This window comes from Pterocles gutturalis, unplaced genomic scaffold (genome assembly GCF_000699245.1).
Source record: "Pterocles gutturalis isolate BGI_N339 unplaced genomic scaffold, ASM69924v1 scaffold16975, whole genome shotgun sequence".
In the NCBI taxonomy this organism is placed as follows: Eukaryota; Metazoa; Chordata; class Aves; order Pterocliformes; family Pteroclidae; genus Pterocles; species Pterocles gutturalis.
Genome location: NW_010146285.1, coordinates 99491 through 117126, shown reverse-complemented (window position 1 = coordinate 117126; position 17636 = coordinate 99491). Strand labels below are relative to the sequence as shown.

Sequence of the window (17636 nt, the reverse complement as noted above, 5' to 3'; positions counted from 1 at the left end):
GAGGAGGGGGGCACTAGGGACAGACATGTTCAATGCTGTGTTTGCTGCCAGGGTGATAAATTATCCCCTAGTGGCACCTGGGGTCACATGGGACTTTTCAGTCCTCTGCACTTCCTATTGTTAATCGCTATGTAATTTTGACATTGCTTATCTGGAGAGTCCTGTTATTTTTAATGCTGTAGAGGATCAGTAGCCTCACTGGTTATAAAAAGAACATTTTTCTTCTGTACATGTGCCTAGTCCAACCCTATATGCGACTCTCAACTGGTTGTGAGCAATGTAAGACATTCCATTACATTTGATAGGGTTTTATCAGCCTGTACTATGTTGCAGGGAAGGCATTGCTTAAAATATGCTTTAATGCTGTTGACTACAGGCCAGGTGGAGTTGACGTCTCATATTTATTTAAGGTGGAGCATTTCTGTCTAAAAAACAGGAAGGTAGAGGTGATGTTCCTTGGTAAGCAGGACTTTGAAATCTTGAGAGTCTCTGGTACTGCCCTTAGCATCCAGCATTTGCCACTGAAGAGGGAGGAAGAAGCGTTAGCAGAGTGCTGAACAACGGGTAAAGCAAGTTTTCTCTGGAGAGCCACTGCCTCCTGCTTTGAGTTAGGGGGGGAGCTGGGCTGCTTTTCTGGCATGGCTGTGTCATAACAGTGTGTTAGACAATTATTGTTGGGTGCACCTGGCTTCACCTGCTCACCCCATGCCACCAAAGGATTTGTGCTGGAAATCCATTTCATGACATACACAGGGCTTGGTGTTTCACGTCCACAGAGTTTTGCATTCAGCTCCCAGTGCTGTTGCTGTTTAAAATCTTGCTTGTAGCAAGCCTGGAAAGAAAAAAACCAAACATTTGTGGAAGTGGGGAACTGTCCCCTGGAGTGCTGCAGGCATCCAAGATGATCTGGTTTGCTCTGCCCTTCTGTCTCTTGAGCTAATGTGATGCCTTCTTTAGGACTTAGGATGTGTAAAAAATACCAGACCTCAAGTGGCTCTGGCTGTAGGAGACACAGTGGTCTACTGGTAGATTCATTTCCACCCTTTCCATCTTCTTGACTGGTCTGCAGCTGACTGTCTTTCATGTGTGCTGTTCCCAGAAACACAAGCAGAGGATCAAATAACAATGTATTTTGACTCCAAACTCTGGAGTGACTTATCATGTTATCAAAGCTTTCGATTTAATTGAAATTTCACAGATAACCCTAGACCTGCTTTTAAGTGCAGACTCAAGTGCCAGTGAGAATTCAATTAAAACCCTCCCCCTGCCTTTTAATGCTTGCATTTTGTTTGAGAGGTTTATGGAAGGGATTTGCTACTGCTTATCTCCAGCTAGAGCTGTGTGTCTGGGTTCAAAGATACCCTTTGTCTTTGGGCCACTTTCTTTTTCCAGTTATGCCAGAGTACGATTGGAACAACCCTGCTGACAGTAATGGACTGTTTGAGATTTACACTGATGTAAGGATTGCAGAATTTGTTGTGTTAAAAGTAGAATTATTTCCCTGTTTCCATTCGCAGCTCTTAAAACAATTGGCCTAAGCTCAGAAAATATGTTAGTTTAAACAGACCTTGGATATATTCTGAATAGAGGATTGACTGTGGCTTTGCAATACTTTCATCTAATCTAATAAATGCTGGTTATTTGCTGGATTCTTGCAAGTTGTGTTTGCTTCCCAGCTCCAAGAAGTTTTAATAGCCACTCCAGTAATGCTGACTGCAGCGCACTGTGGTGAACCTCAGAACATTGTATATGTCTGATTACATTTGCTTTCAATTACAGGCTTGTGGGTTTGAAAAATCAGAGCAGTTCAGGCCTATTTGGGAACCACCACAAAAAATCCCTAGTAACCTGAGATACCTAGTGCTTGAAAATATAAAAGAAGAAAATGTTGAAGATTGGGGGCCAAAAAATGTCTATTTTGCTTTATGAGAAGAGACCTGTTGCAACAACTGTGGGGCTGGGGTGTCACGATATCTAACAGATAAACCTCTTCCTTTCCCATCCAAGCATGCTGGGAATTAAGTGTGAATGACTCTTACCAGAGACAGGGTTCATCAGAAACTTGAAGCTGTCCTGATTCACTAGTGAATTAGCAATGTTGCCACCTTTGCTGCTCCCCATTGGATAGGTTGCCAGTCATAGTCCTTGTTCTAATTATTAGATCCTCACTGACATTGTCCTCTCTTGCAAGGGGAGCTGAGAGTTCTTGAGAATGTTAAGGTTAAATTAATCATCTTAATTCCATCAAAATGCAGTATTTTGTGGAGATGTTGATTATCCTCCAAATCTGGCTAAAAGAGGAGCTTTCTCTTAATTAAAACGTTTTACCAAAAATGAAACTCTTCATTCCTGTTGAAACGTGGTCCCAAGCCCCAGAATTTGGATAGTTTTCATCAGCCCTACAGAGGAGAAGGATGGCTGTAAAGTGAACAGAGATGTACAGAGACACCTGGCAGATGGCTTTGCAGGTGACCCTTCTGCAGTGGTGCTCAGGGCTCGGGGTGCTGCATGGCTGGGACTTGATCTGCTGTTCATGGTGCTGCGGTGTGTCTGGTCCTGCCTACTTGAAATGCCTCGCTCTTCCAGCAGGCAGCTCTGGGAGAGCATTGGACACATGGCCGATCGCTTTCTCCCCTGCCAGCATCTGGTGAGCAACAAAAGAGCTCGTGGATGTATTAAAGAGCAATCCCAGGTGCAACACTTGTTTGGGGCGTTATGAGTATTTACTAAATGAAAGAGGAGAAGGGAGAGTTCGATTGTGAGAAAGCCCAGGCACAGCACTGGGACACCAGGGATGGGGCAGTGAATTTTCACCCCAGGTGAGGACCAGAAGGTGGGATGTGAGGCTGTCGTCAACCCCATGAATATACAGGCAACTGCAGGTGATGTCTGCAGACTGAGTAACTGGGGTAACTTTTCCTCTGTAGGTGGGGACCAGTACATGTCACCAGTGTTCTGCATTTCTTTCTATGGGATGGGACATTTTAGCAATACAGCTTCCAAATCTGGGGAAGAATGTAGGTAACAAAAATGAGTGCTTGCCTTTCTGTGGTCACAATAATACGGTTCTTCAGCTTGCACATAACCTCTGCAGTCCCTGTAGGCAGTAGCCTGGGTGGTGAGGCATCTTGCTGAGGCTGGATTAACTCTTTCACCTCCATACGTATCTTAATAGTGAAACTAAGGGCCAGGGGCGACTAGAGAAAGCTGCAAGAGTCGTTCACATCCCTGAAAACAGCTTTAAACTCTTCCAGAAAGAGGTCAGTAGAAAAGTATCCTATTGTTTGCTGGGTCGTCTCAATGCACAAAGCAGGGCTCTGTTGGACGCACACTAACAATGTGATTAATTTTCATGGTGCATCAGTGTCATCCTTTGGGGGAGGAGGAACCCCCAGCGGCTGAATTGCACAGGCCATACCAGCTAATGAGACACTCTTCTTGTCAGGGCTGACAAATAAGCTTCTGTTATCTTCATTGTTACTGTTTTCATGCTCATCTGTGTGCTTGGTAGGGGGTTATTTTGTCGATGTTTGGCTGAGGGATGGCAGGGTGACCCGCGCTAGCTAGCGAGCATGCTCTGAAGGTGAACTGGGACTTTAAGAAGAGGCAGACATTCAGCAGATGAGGAGAAAGCCTTCAATAAAGTAGTATGTTAAGAGTGAGTAGTCACAAGAAGTAGGAGTTCTGCAGAGGATGGAGATAAAAGGAGGCTTTCAGGCAGGAGAGAGGATTCCTGCCTTTTCCAGATGTAACATTTGCATTTGGAGAAGAAGAACTGCCAAAATGCCAGGCTGATGAAGGATGCTTTGTGGTGCTTCCAGACTATGAAAAACACAGTACTTTGAAAGTTAGGTGCTTTTGGATTATTAGGCAGAGGATGAAATAGGCATCATAAGAGAAGTCCCTTTCCCCCTCTTACGGAAGGCTGATTGCCAGAGCATTATACAGTTACTACCTTTTTAAATTCCTTTTTTGTCTGCTTTCTCTTAAGGCTTTTTTAAAAATACACTCTTGCCTCAATCATTCAGCATCCTCATAAATCAGAAAATTTTGTCCGTGCGGATTTATGACAAGTGTTTTATATTTAATTTTTTTGTTGACAGGCATATAAACTACTGAGCCCTGGTTTACTGCCCAATAAGTCCTGATCCCTGGCAGGATAAATAATGTTTGTGAGAGAAGGTTGAATTAATATCAGCAAACAGAATTTTTGGCTTTAACAAACAAATTTTGTTTTCTGCCATGATTTTTTCTATCCTAATATACACTCAGAAAATCTCTGATCTTACCTCCATTTCAGAGACATTCAGTTCAGATACACTCACATGCCAGGGATCTGTATAAGATGTGACTATCAGTATAAGAGAGCATAGACCCAAAACAGAGCACTTAACAGCTTGGGGCTCTAATGTTCCTTTGCAAGTTTCCTGAAGAAGTTTTGCCAATCATGTTTGCTTCTTCTTTTAAGACTTTCTTTTTGAAACATCAAAGCAAATTCCATATTTTGAATGAAGTAGGACACAGCCCTACAGAGACACATGTCAAAAACATTTCACCTCCAGAGCAGTGCAGCTAGATAACATTGAACGTGCTGTCAGCCTCATCCCAAGAGTGATCCTCCTCTTCCAAACATTTATCTGTGTAGGTATTTTTCTACACAGTGAATAACTGTATTGAATTCAATGGGAGCACACGTGCACCCGAAGTTACTTGTATGTTTATCCATGTTTATGTTTGTTTGATGGGAATTAAAAATTCTGGAGAGAGATGGGATATAAAGGAGGTTCATTCATCAGTAACCCCCTCTGCAAATCCTGTTAACTCTCTTCTCTTGCCTGGAGATGGACATGTATGGAGTACATGAACACAGGCTTTGAGGCCAACAGAACAAATTTAACTTGAATTAAGTCACTAGCTTTCAAGGGATGAGGGTAGAAGACGTTTATTCTTGGAGACTCCTAAACACAGGCGTCACGCAGCAAAACCAGCAAAGAGCTCAACTGTCCTGAACCTTTAGCTGAATGCTCTTTTTACTAATTTATTTTTACTAGTATTTCATAAAGAAAACCCAAAAGAGCTTGAAAGCAATTAGGTATGTGTCTTCATCTGTATCTTTGAGGGCAACTTTAAATTGCGTAGCTGTAAAATTGAGGGAGCACAAATACAGTCTCCATAAGGGACTCTTATGCTTTGTCACAGCCTCTCTGTGACAAAGCAATAAGCACAAGGCTATGCAGAATACCTTTCTGTGGCTGTACTTGCTGTAAAATCCTGTGAGATACTATTTTCACTGTGGTTTGTTTGCTTTAGCTAGGGCTTGCTCCATGATCAGAGGGAATTCAGCCATCAAACAGGGTTTGGCAGGTCTCACTCTAGCAGAAAGGACTAGGTCGTTGGAAGCTATCTAGTGTGTGTTGTAGGCAATTGACTTACTGTCTCCTATTTTACGTACATACATAAATCTTTTACTGGAGATTTTTACATCGTGCGTTGTCCTTATCTCTTGATTTCTCTATCCTTTCTTACCATCCCTGACTGCATCAGCTTCTCTGCCTCATATTGGCATATCTTTTCTTGTGTTGTTTTTAACTGTCTCTGGGTTTTTTTCATTATCCTTACATCCCTTGGATATTGTTTTCTTCTGTCTCAATATGTTCTGTCCTGCTTCCCCCAGCATTGCTACACTCATTTCTATTTGTCCCACTGGTACTCTCTACATTGGATTTATTTGCTCTTTGACGTATTTCTTCCATCACTTTCTCTCTTTCCCATATATTTTCATCCCCAATCCCACATAAGAGATAGCAGAGGGATAACAGGAGTGTCCTGGACACAGGCAAGATCCTGAGGCTAAGTGTGCCCTGGCTGCCTTGCAGAAGCTGCCTGATCGCTGGATTTGCTGCTAGCATAAACTACAGCCAGGACAAGCCAGTCTGGGGCCGTAACAGAAACTGGGAGTAAAACATGTGCCACAGTTGCGTCGTGCCTGGGGCCAGGGTCTACCCTCACCTGTGTTAGTGGCCCTGATAACTAACCTTCAGCAGTACAGTGAAACCTGCTCTTTTTCCCCACTAAAGACAACTTTCAGGAGAAGTGATGGAAACCTAATTTGGAAGAAATAAAATCATCAAGGTCTTATGCTGGTTTGTAACCTGTAATTTTTGTAGAAGTTGTCTCTGTGGTCTGCCAAACAGAAATTCGTCATCTCTGGCCTGAAGTTACTGGGTAATTAATCTTCTGTGGTGGATAAGGCAGGCTGAGTTTTCAGTCTGCAGGCAAGGAGAGCTATGAGCTAACCCTTGAACCTTTTCTCTCTCCCCTACTTCTTCATTTTCCCATGACCTTAGGAAAAAAAAAATTCCGCACTTCATAGGTCTTTTTTTTCTAAATCACACTTTATGGAACACAGTTTTAATACTGTACAGTGCGTGTTTAATGATGTCCATATGGGTTTGTGGGTACAGGAATTAAATACATAACGGTTCACAATGACATAACACGGAAATGCAACTCCCGCAGTGCTGGTGTGTAGGTTGTAAAGGGTTATTAATAAAAATGAACGTTTTAAATAGAAAACAAGCTTAGCAGCACCGTTTTGGCCTCAGGCCCATCTCTGAGTGATGGGGGAAAAAAAAAAAGAGGCTGGAATATATGGTCTTTCCTCAATACATGAAAATAAATACATTTTACCACCGTCCCCTGCTAAATGTTTCAGAGAGAAAGCTGCAGGCCTGATGCATGGCATCTCTCTTCAATCAGAGCCTGAGCTCAGGGAGGTCTGGAGGGGATATTTCAGCAGGGTGCAGAACACATCAAACAAATACTAAGGGGGAGATTGATGCCTTAGATTATTAAAAAGGGGTAAGACCACAATGTTTTGATTGGCAAAACCTTTCAACAGTCGGACATTAGTGTTTCAGAAGAGCAAACTTCTCTGTTTGTGGGTGAGCCAGAAAATAACAACTCACACAGTTTGGGGGAATGACCTCAAGGAAATCCCATCCCATCTTGTAACCAGAGTTGCTGCATCAGTAAGCCAAGGAAATTACATAATGCGCCTATTAATATTATAGGCAAACAAAAACAAGTTTACTCTTCTGTGTTCAGCCTTGTCCTATCTGCAGTTGCCCCAAACCTTTTGTTTTAAGTCGTCCAAATAAATGAGACAGCAGTAGATGATGTGCTGAGCATCTCCTTCTGAAGATGCTGTGTCTGAGACATCTCTCTTTGGTTTCCCACCGGTTGTTAGTGACAGTAACTGGATGGGCAGCACCAGCCCACATTGAATGTGGTCCTTCTCTTCGCTGGTTCTTTACCCAATGCTTTTGTTGAAGTTTGAGACCGTCCCAGAGCAAAACACATAGACCTAAACACACCCAAACTAACGCTAGAGACTGTGGCTTGGGATTTTCCATGTTGCAGACATGTGTAAATTACCTCCAGGTTGTAGTCCAGAACAAGGTTAAAGCTTCACAGCAGTTGGATGAGGGTCAGGATGTGCCAGAAACAAACGTGATCCTGCGCTGGTTTCTGTGTTGTGAAATCCCAGTACTCACAGCTGTGTCCTCTGCTCCTCCTGCAGTCTCCCTGCTCTGTCTGCTCTTGTCCTTCAGTTACAGCATGCACCTCAGCCCATCCTCGCCCCTCTGGATCCCAGCAGTCATCTTTCTTCAGCAGACAGCCATGGAGGATGCAGTGGGAATGCAGGAAACTTTCCTGCTTTATCCAGTGCTGTCTGGGGCAAATTCCCACTGTCTGCTGGTTCCTTGGTGCCTCCAACTGTTGGTTGTTGCAAGACACAGATGTTGCTAGCTCAGTGGCTTCTGCCCAACTGCCAGATGCTTCAGCCGAGGAGAACTCAGCTATTGCATGGAATTGCAGTTCATGCTGAATACATGGCATTGAGTTTTTTCCACCTGACCACCATAGCCAGGACAGTGAACAGAAATGTGGGAACATGGGATAGAATACTATCCCTGCTTGCCTGGTCTTGTGCTTCTGTGTTCACCCTTCAACCCCCTGGCTTGAAACCAAGATCCTCCTCTACAGATTGGTTAGAAAAACTACTCCCTGCTCACGTTCTGCTGGAAAGATGGCTGGGCTTTGTCACAGCCTTCTACCCCCTGCTCCCATACTCTGGGTCATCTCAGGCACAGCTAAAGCTTTTAGAAAATGATATTATGTCTATTTTTCCAAATCTCTTTGTGCTGACAGATCTCAATTTTTTTGTCTTCTGAAACTGGTCTTTTCAAAAATAGGTATTATGTCCCTTTAAATAGCACAAACCACATGGGAATGGATTATTTTTGTCTCTAGCTGTCTATAATCTATCTTCTTTCTTTTTTTAGTGAAACCAAAATCTTCCCAGGGATTTTTCCTAAGAATAATACTGAAAAGGAAGTGTTGTGTGAATCATACAGAAGTAGTAATGGCAATATTACTGCATTGCCCTTCAATAGAGCTACCTCACCATAAACCTTAAGGTACAGCCCAAACATGAACCCACTCTCTCAGCTTGACTGTGAAATACGAGTTTTATTTTAGAACTAGGGAAGTAAAAGTGCAAAAGTGGCTTTGAAAGGTCACCAAGGCTGGAACAGGAGCAGAAAGTCCAAATTTTAGCTTCATGATGTGACTGCCCATTATTTGCCTTTGTGAACATCACTAGCACACCAACAGTTTGGCTTGCTGATACACAACTCCCCAGGTCTGCAGGAGTGGGTCAGCTTCCATATCAATTTTTGGAAAATGCTGTATTTGAGGAAAATGGGGCAAAGAAACACTGAAGTAGTTTGCCCTGGGTTACAGTGGGACTAGGATTCAAGATGCCCTTAAATTCTCTGCTTCAGCCATTGCCCTCCCCATCCTCCAAACAAACACACACTCATCTCTTGCTCATAAGCACATGAAGGGGGATCTTTAGCTCAAGATCAACCTCACCCTGTTGTCTTCCTACCCCAAATTGTGCTGAATGACCTCATCTAAAGTCACTCTCCTGAGGTGAATAGCGGATACCTGTGCAGAAGAGACACAAAGACAAGTCCACGCTTCTTCATACACCAGGACAACACAGGGAGAAGGGTGGGCTGTAGCTGTGATGTGGATGAAGCAGCTGCTTTCGTGCACAGACTCTGCCCTGTGGCAGTTCTGGAAAGGATCAATGTGAGCATGGAGTAGGGGAAGAGGGCTGATGGTTTCCTGGGTCTCTTTCCTCTTCCTCAACCAAATCTCTGTAAGTATTGGGAGCACAGTCTGCTGTAGAAGAATAAATTGCTCAGGAGCCTCCCCTCTGTTTCATCTCCTGGCACACATGTCCATCTGGGGCTGCAGTCTCAGCTCCAGGGCACCTGGCCAGATTATTCCATCTGCAAGTCTTTGTCCCATCAGCTCTGGGTGTCTCTTGATGTCCTCTGCTCTCCGCTTTGTCTGCCTCCTCCACTGTTTGTCCTCTATGTCCCTTACTGTGGTCTTTGCTGATGGTAGCTTGTGTTGGAGGTGCCCCCAGCCCTGTGGGGCTGTTTGCGCAGGGAGGTTTGTTTGGGGCCATTTGAGCAGTCAGGCAGCTGCGTAGTTTGGAGCTTTCCTGGTCCGAGTTACCTTCCCAAGCGGGTGGAAGAGGGATGTGTCAAAAGTGCATTGCCCTTCCCGCTGGCTTTGTTCTCTCCCTGCCTGTCCCATCCTGTGTTTCCCATCCCTAACCCTTGTGCCTGTTGACTTGTGAGCTAACACGAGCACATCTGCCTTGGATAGACCTTTAACTGCCTAACCTCTCCCTGAGGAATTGTGAAGACTTTCCATTGGTGTGTGCTCCATTACCCATGCTATCCTGGCCTGTGCTTCAACACATCTTGTCCTCCCGCAGGACCCTTTACTACTCTGTGCCTCCTCACTAGATTTTGTGGTCACCAAACGTGCAGTCTTTCCAGCAATTCATACCATGCAGCAGTCTGACTGGAGGTCCCCTGCTCTGTCCTCCTCTGTGACTGCTGGTGCTGAAGACAGACCTTGTCCTACACAAAGCTGTCCCTGAGCATGCCTGTGCCAGTGGGTGAGAGAATGCGCCCTTGCATGTAGCTTTTGTTCTCTGTGCACAACCCACCTCCCAGAGCAGCAGATAAACACAAACAGCCTTTCTGTGCGGCTTAATAAGCAACGCGGAACAGTGTTTCTGAGCCGGTTCTTTTAACATCAGGGACATCTTCACATCCTGAGCCTCATGTAAGTAAATCTGTCATCACGCTTTAGTCTTCCTTTTGTATAACTTTATGTAGCAGCTTGTCTTAAACTTGTGAAAACTTTTTCAGGGAAGTTATGCGTGGGAGGTGGGCAACTCTTTCCATGTATTGCCAGCTAACCCGTAATACTCTCCTTTATCATAACAAATGAGGCAGGTTTCTCACAAGCAGTATCTTGGGCAGTTCTTTTATCTTTTACTTTAAGTCTGGAGGTGGGGTTCTGCTCTGGATGTGTTTTAGGGCACAAAAAGTGGAGCCAGGACTCCTGGCTTCTGTCCTGAGCACTGGATGCTCATGGTTGTACTGAAGCCTGCTTTGTGAACTGGAAGGGGCTGTGGGTATGCAAAATACTGGGTTTAGCCATAAACGTTATTAAATGTAGAGGAGGAAAAAAAATGTCTCACAAAATGCAGAAGAAACCAGGAAACTGTAGCTCTTTCAACTGTTCTTCACTTTGGGAAACAGAGGAACATCCCACCTGTGCCTTGCTCCCCCACTATCCCAAAGTGCTTTGTACAAATGAAAGCTCAAGGTTTTTGCAGATTCTTGGGACAAAATGTTTTGTACCCCCTGGGATCCATCATCTTTTCACACCTCTTCTCTTCTGTTGAGCTGTCACCCCTGCCCCCACCACCTCCAGCCTGGGCAGTGGCACAGGAGGTATCACATCATCCCTGTGGAGGAAAATTAGCACAAAAGGATCTTGGAATTTGGCAAAGCACAACTGTCTTTCTGCAGCGGGGCTCTTCTCCCCTTTAATGGAAATTAAGTGTCTAAATCTTTTTGTCTCTCCATCTTTCTCAGTTTTACTGTGTGCTCTGAAGTTTTGTTGTGCTGCATTTATTTCTCTTTGCCAAGACCTTCTTTATGGCCTTGATTTAAACTGAGTCCAGTCAGGCACAGTGGAAGGCCATCATATTCCAGTGCTGGGGATGGGCTTTGGGAGCTGTTTTATCTTTTTTCCAAGGATAAAAGAACATTCGTGTGTGTGTTGTATGTATGTCCTGGGCTTACACAAAAATTTAAGGATGTGATTCTGGTGGGTCATGCTGGCAGGTATCCAAACCCCGTAAATCTGGTCACTGTGCTTTTCCAAATGTTTATTGTGCTGTTTAAGCTTTTATGGGCTCTTGTGCATATTACATATGGTCTGAATAAATGTAATACAGTATTACTGTGCTTAGCTGAGATGCAGAAGAGCCTCCAAGGGGATCATTAGATCTGGGGCAGCCATTGCTGGCATTTGGAGATGTGTTTCTTGGTTCAGCTTTCTAGGATTGGTGGCTTCAGCCCCATTCTGTTGAGTTTTAAATGCCACTTGATCTGAGGTCGCAGGGGTGGAAATAAGAAGCAAAAAGTTGCAATTTGTTGGATTAAGTCCAGGATTTTTTGAGCAAATCTCCCCTTTCTGAAACTCTAACAAAAAGGGATGGATTTGGCATGTATTTGCTGTATTTCCTCTGTGCTGTTGCTGTGGCAAGGTCTACTCTGATGCCAGCGGGACTGAGGAGAAGCCTTTAAGGAATTGCATAGCAGGGCAAAAGCTACCTTCATCGCTGTAAGTGAGGAAACACCTACAGACTCAAGCTAAGAGCTAAGGCTGCTTTGCTTCTTCAGACAGATGGCAAAGAGAAGACTCCCTGCCCCTCCAAGCCTACAGCTCCTCTTTGATCCTGGAGATCAAACGTGAGCCAGCCAGACTGAGCCAGTCAGGCTCCAGCTGGTGGGAGCAGGGGCAGAAACAGGCACATACAGGACTTGTGTTTGGGGGATGGTGGTGTGAAAGTGGTATCCAGTGCAGACACCACTCCCTCTCGTGCTGGCTGTAGCCCCAGCAGTGTGCAGGGAGCGTGTGTGCTGCTGGGAGAGTGCCACGGTCCTGCTGCTTTGCATCCTGACTCTTTTCTGTCCCAACTGGATTGAGGAAAGAAATTGCAGAGGAAAAACAGCCAGGCTCTAGCCAGCTCTAAGAGCTGTAAAAGCAGCCAAGCCAAGACCTTGGGCCCTTCAGAGAATCTCCTGCAGTTCAGCTGGTGGGTTTTCCTTCTCTTGGCTAATTGGCCTTTTGCTCCAACCTCACCTTTTAGTGCCATCACTTCATTTCCACCACTAACTGCCCCAGAAAAATACAGACTTTCTGTTGAGCTTGCAGCCAGTACTGGGTTTGTTCAGCTTGGGCTTTCTGCTCCCTCACCTCTGCCCTGTCTGGCTATTCAGATTGCAAGTTTTGGGGCAGAAACAAGCAGGTTTGGGTTTCTGCAGCAGACACGCAGGCCCTCATTTGGATTGGCCATTAGGGGTGATGTATACCATCAGTAATTGCTCTCTGCTGGGGAGCATGCTGGAAGAGTGGAGACTTCACAGAGGCACGGAGAGGTATGGAGGAGGCAGATGGAGATAGGACTGGGAGGAATGGGGGGAGGGCAAGGAGCACTGGGAATACGAGACAGTCCTTTGCCTCTGGAGAGGTGAATTTGACACTGTCAAATCTGTTCTGATTGCTTTTTATTTCTTAGTTTGTTTTTATTGAGACTAAAATTCAGATAATCCTCTCTGTGTTGGCTCAAATGTTGGATCGGTGGAAAAACAGCTAGAAAAAAAGAAGTGGAGAAAATGTGCATTTGCAGCTGGAGCTGGAGTGTTCCTGGCAGTAAAAATGGATGGTTTTATATTCCTTCCCTGTTGCTTCAGGCTGAGGATTAAAATGTGAGTTACTTCTGGCTGTGCTGAGATAGGAGTGAAACCTCAGGTAACTACTGTGACTACATTTAGAGAATTCCTTTTGCTCAGTACCTGGCGCTGGATGCTGCATGCGGGGAGGAGTAACAGCGCATACTGCAACCCACTTGGGCGTGGAAGTGTTAATGTTTTTGAGCCTCTGGAGCATGGGGCTACTGAGCGATATGGCAGTGTTTTGACACCTAGAAGAAGCAGGGGAAGGAAAGAGAGCATCTGTTGGGCTTGACAGAACCTTTTGAACCATTTTTCTCCGGATAGAGGTTTTTCCTATGACCTCTAAAACATGAATACATTTGGTGCAAGGTCATTTATGGAAGAAATGCCTTCTGCTGTGCTCTCCTCTCTTCGACCTTGAGGCTAATAACATCTCTTGGGTCAAACAGAGACATGGGAAGGATAAATGTAAACAACGGGTAGCACTAACACTCCGGTTGTGATGGGCTACAGCTTGCATGATACCGACAGCTTCACTTTGCCCTGGCTAGTTGAATGGGGGAAATAATAATAGGAAATAATAGTAAAATAATAATTAAAGCATGCAGATGGCCTGCCAAACCCAGCATGCACTTGAAATTCTCCCTGTGCCATACTGCGAGGACTTCCCTCGGGCTGCAGCGAGGGAGAGGCTGCGAACCACCACTCCACAGGGCGCCAGCAAAGTCCAGTGCTTGGGGAACATCCTGCAACAAACTCCTGGTTCTTCCTGCAAGGACAGCAACGTGGTGTTTGGCACAGCGAGCAGCCTGTTGGGGGTTGTATAACGTCACAGGGCAGACACCATGTGTGGCAGTGCTGTTGATATCAGCTGAGTTATCCCTGGGAAACATCAGTCCTTAGGCTTTTTGGACGCATGAGGTGGGGCAGTTTCTTACGCAGCTGTGCGCTACACTGTGGCGCGCATCCTGCTTGCCACTGCTGCACTTCTGTTGGTGGTGGTGCTACTTTGACCCGTGGGAAGGGTTTGAACCTGCCTTTGCAGAGCTCACAGGTACAGAGGCATTGCAAACTGCTGACTTGGCAGCTCAGGAACCTTCTCCGTCCCCGCACTCAGCCTGGTGACTCCTCAGCGGGCTGTTCCCATTAAAAGCTATGATTCCACCTCCATGTGCAGCTGCCCCCCAAAACCTGTGTGTGACCCTACTTTTTCTGGAAGGGAAAAAATAATGGTGACCATGAGCAGAGAGACTGAGGTGAACATTATCTGAATCTGAGGTGGGCCCAGGACATGGGATCGCAGCAGCAGATTTTGCCACCAGAGCTGATATTTGAAAATAGGTTTTAGGGAGACCCATTTATTGTTCCCACGTTTGGAAAGTCAGTAGTTTTGAAAATGGAGAGCAAATCTCAGAGACCTGGAGTGTTGCAGCTGCTTGATCAACTGCTATATGAAGGCATTTAAAAGTGTGTTGCTAATGGGAAATGCTACCCACAGTTTCTTTGCTTCAAGATGGAAGGCCTGAATAGAGCCCAGGGTGTATGACTGCATGCAGAAATGGGGGACACCTTGAACAAATTTAGTATTTTAAATATCTGTGACTTGCCTATCTAAAATTAATAGGCTAAATTCATCCAACTTTCCTGAAAATAATGGGCTTTACTGGGAGCCCACCTGGCTATTTGGCTCCCTCAGGGCTTGGAGGTTCTAGCAGGGGAAATGCTGAATGTGTGGCAAGTGCCATTATTGTCATATGATTTGTTGGCAAATCATATGGCAGCTTCCTTTCACCAGCAATATCCATCCATGCTGATCATCAGTGCTGCTGAGTAGGCACCATACTTAGGTCTCAAGTGTGTCTGAGAGCAGGGGAGTAGGTGGAGAAGAAGTGGCACAGAGAGGGCTTTTTGCTGGAATAACCCAGCAGCTTCCCTTTCCCTGCCCCTCCATCTCACAGGCTCAGTGTCTGATGCTGAAACCTGAAGCCAGGGAGGGACATGATGCCGCTTCAGCTGCTTGGGTTCCCACCAGTCCTGAGTGAGAGCAGAGGGTCTGAATGCAAGCATGCAGTGAGTTCCCTTAAGCCCTTTTCCATTGCTCTTGGGCTACTTAAAGCCATGTATTCTTATACTATCATTTGAAGAGTTTCATCCCCAGGCACATGTTTCTGCCCACTTCTTCTTTCTCCTCACTGGGGTTTCTCCCCAGCTGCCCAGGTGAGAGGGAATGGAAATGCTAACTTGCCGCTCTGCAGCATGGAGAGGACAGGAAGGGGCATTAGGGAATGCAGAGGATCCAGTTTGCAGGGAAAGGACCTCTCAAATTGGAGAGAAGCTATTTTTGCCAGCAGAGTCCTGTGTCAAGCACGGGTGGCTCCGGGGTTCCCACCTCTTCCCCTCTGACGCTGGATGTTGAATGAGTTGTTTGTGCAGCCCCCGTGCAGCACAAGGGACAATCCCTCTGGCAGAAGGGTGGGGAAAGGGAGCACATAAGGGATTTATAGTGGGGATGGCTGGTTTGTTCGCAAACAGCCTGCTGCAGGCTTGCGCTCACAAGGCAAACCAAGCCACGTGAGCGGCTCTGAGGCTTTTCTCCCTGTGAGCACTTTGCTGGCAGGTCCTGCCGCAGGCGTCGGGAGCCAGCTGGGAAGAGGGTGGCAGGGATGTCCTGCTCCTGTGTGCCTCCTTCCTGTGCATGTTCTTAGGCTGCGACCTCCCCAGCCTGCAGGGAGCGGGGAGGGAGGTGGGAAGTGGGGTGACAAGAACAAACTTCCTGCAGCGGAGCCCAGCACAAGGGCCGCTTCTTATCACAAGAGAACAGCCCTGACGGAGGCAGCCAGAGGGGAGCCCGTCCCGCTTTCCCGAGCCCCCCGCCCCACTCACCCTGCAGCTTGCCCACAGCACAAGAGCCTCACTGATGCGGGCATGCAGCCCTGCCAGCTTTGCCCGCAGATACCCATGCATCCCAGAAAGACAAGGGCTCATGGCTTGGCAGCACTGCGGGGAATGCTGTCTGAGCCACATGAGAGGGAGAGGCAAGATAGCACCAGGCTGCCTGGGAGCGTGGCTGCCTGCAGAGCGGCTCCCACTGCTGCAGGGGGTGTGTTGGAAAAGCCAAGCTGTGCTCACCGGGGAGTTTGTCGGGCTTTCTGTGCTAGAGTGAGCAGTTTCACCTCCTGCCTAGGCTCCATCCACTGTGCACCAGCCAGGTTTCAGCTCACAGCAGCTTCCTGGGCAGGACCCCGCTCTCCTGCGACGACCGTAGGCCAGTGCATAGGACACACCCTATCCAAATTTTGTCTCAACAGACTCCACTCCTCATTCATGTCTTCACTGGGACATGGAAGGAGATGGGAGCATAAGCACATGTCCCTTTGTCCCCCCAGCCTGAAGGGCAGGTTATGTGGGAGCTGGGAAGCAAATTGTGCAGGGCTGGAAGTTCCTGCCGAAGGCAGAGCAATCCCTGTGTCACACAGTCCCTGTGTTGCTAGTCTAGGGATGCACCGCCAAAAGCTGCCTTAGCTCTAAAAGCAAAGCGCGGTGTTGCTGTGTGGCAGCAACCTCAGCATGAGGGTGGCAACGCCTGGTCCACCTGGGCACAGTGGGGGTGACACTGCCTGCCTGCCACTGCTCCCCCAACCTGCAGAGCAGTGGTTTGTCCATAGATTTTCTCCTCTGAACCTCACTGGCTGAAGATGGCTCGTGAGTCTGAGGTCTGTAACGTTTACTGAACTAATACCACTTGAAGGCCAATGCCATGATACCTGGCGTGACTCAGCTCTCAGCTGCTGCTGCTGGCTTTCCCCTTGATGAACACCTTGGCTCTTTTATTGCCTTTTTAATTTTTTTTTCCCTCTTTCCAAATGCTGTTCTTGTCTGTGGTGAGACAACTCATTTGGTGTCCCAGCAGATCCAGTGTAAGGCCACCCATGAACACTGCTTATCGGCCTGAGGTGTGGGTGGGATGAGGTGTCCTCCAGGAGCTGTCAGGAGAGGGCTGATCTCGTGAGTGCTGCTGCAGGGAGGACTTGTGAGGAGGGCAGCATGAAGTTCAAGAAGAGGAAGGCTGTGTTCTTGGAGACCATGTGCCAGGGAATGAAGAGGACCCTCTATGGTGGCAGGAGGACCCAGCAGCAGGGAGGGTGCACCATCCTTTCCCGGCCTTACACAAGCTCTTTCAGTGTGCCCTGTCTTTTATCCTTGCAGACCACATTGAGACTGCGGTTAAATTGAGTTGGTGTCTAATGCCTCCTGCCCATCACTGGCATCTATTTTACAGTTTCCCTCAAGAGAGGTTACTTCACTCTGACATCTCGTTCTTCCCTAGCAATGCCTGGCATAGCAAACCAAGCTCCCAGCGGGGCAGGCAGGGCTTAACCTGCCCAGTGTCCTTCCCTTCCCAGACAGCCAGGAGAGGGACTTCTCAGCACTCTTCATCGTGCTGGGGGGCATCCAGGGACATTAACAGGCATGTCTACCCCCAGTCCACAAATGCTCTGTGTTCAACATAGCCCCAGAGAGCAGAGATTTGGGCTGGTTTTCACACAAAACATATCTGAGAGTCCATTACGCATCAAAAAGCTACTTGAAGCAGGGAATAATGTTTTGCATTTGTGTGCATGTGTATATACGTGTGGATGTGTACAGTCCTTCTACCACAGCTGTAGCTCACCATCCCTATGTCTGACTTTCTACTTAAAAATTAACGGCAATGGTTGAACTTCATGG

At 46.7% G+C, this 17636-nt stretch overlaps 1 protein-coding gene across 1 annotated transcript in view; it reads left to right on the top strand.

Moving 5' to 3' along the window:
• Positions 1 to 17636, top strand: part of LOC104470679 (SH3 and PX domain-containing protein 2A-like) — a 189087-nt gene that overhangs the window by 84204 nt on the left and 87247 nt on the right. The window lies entirely within an intron of this gene.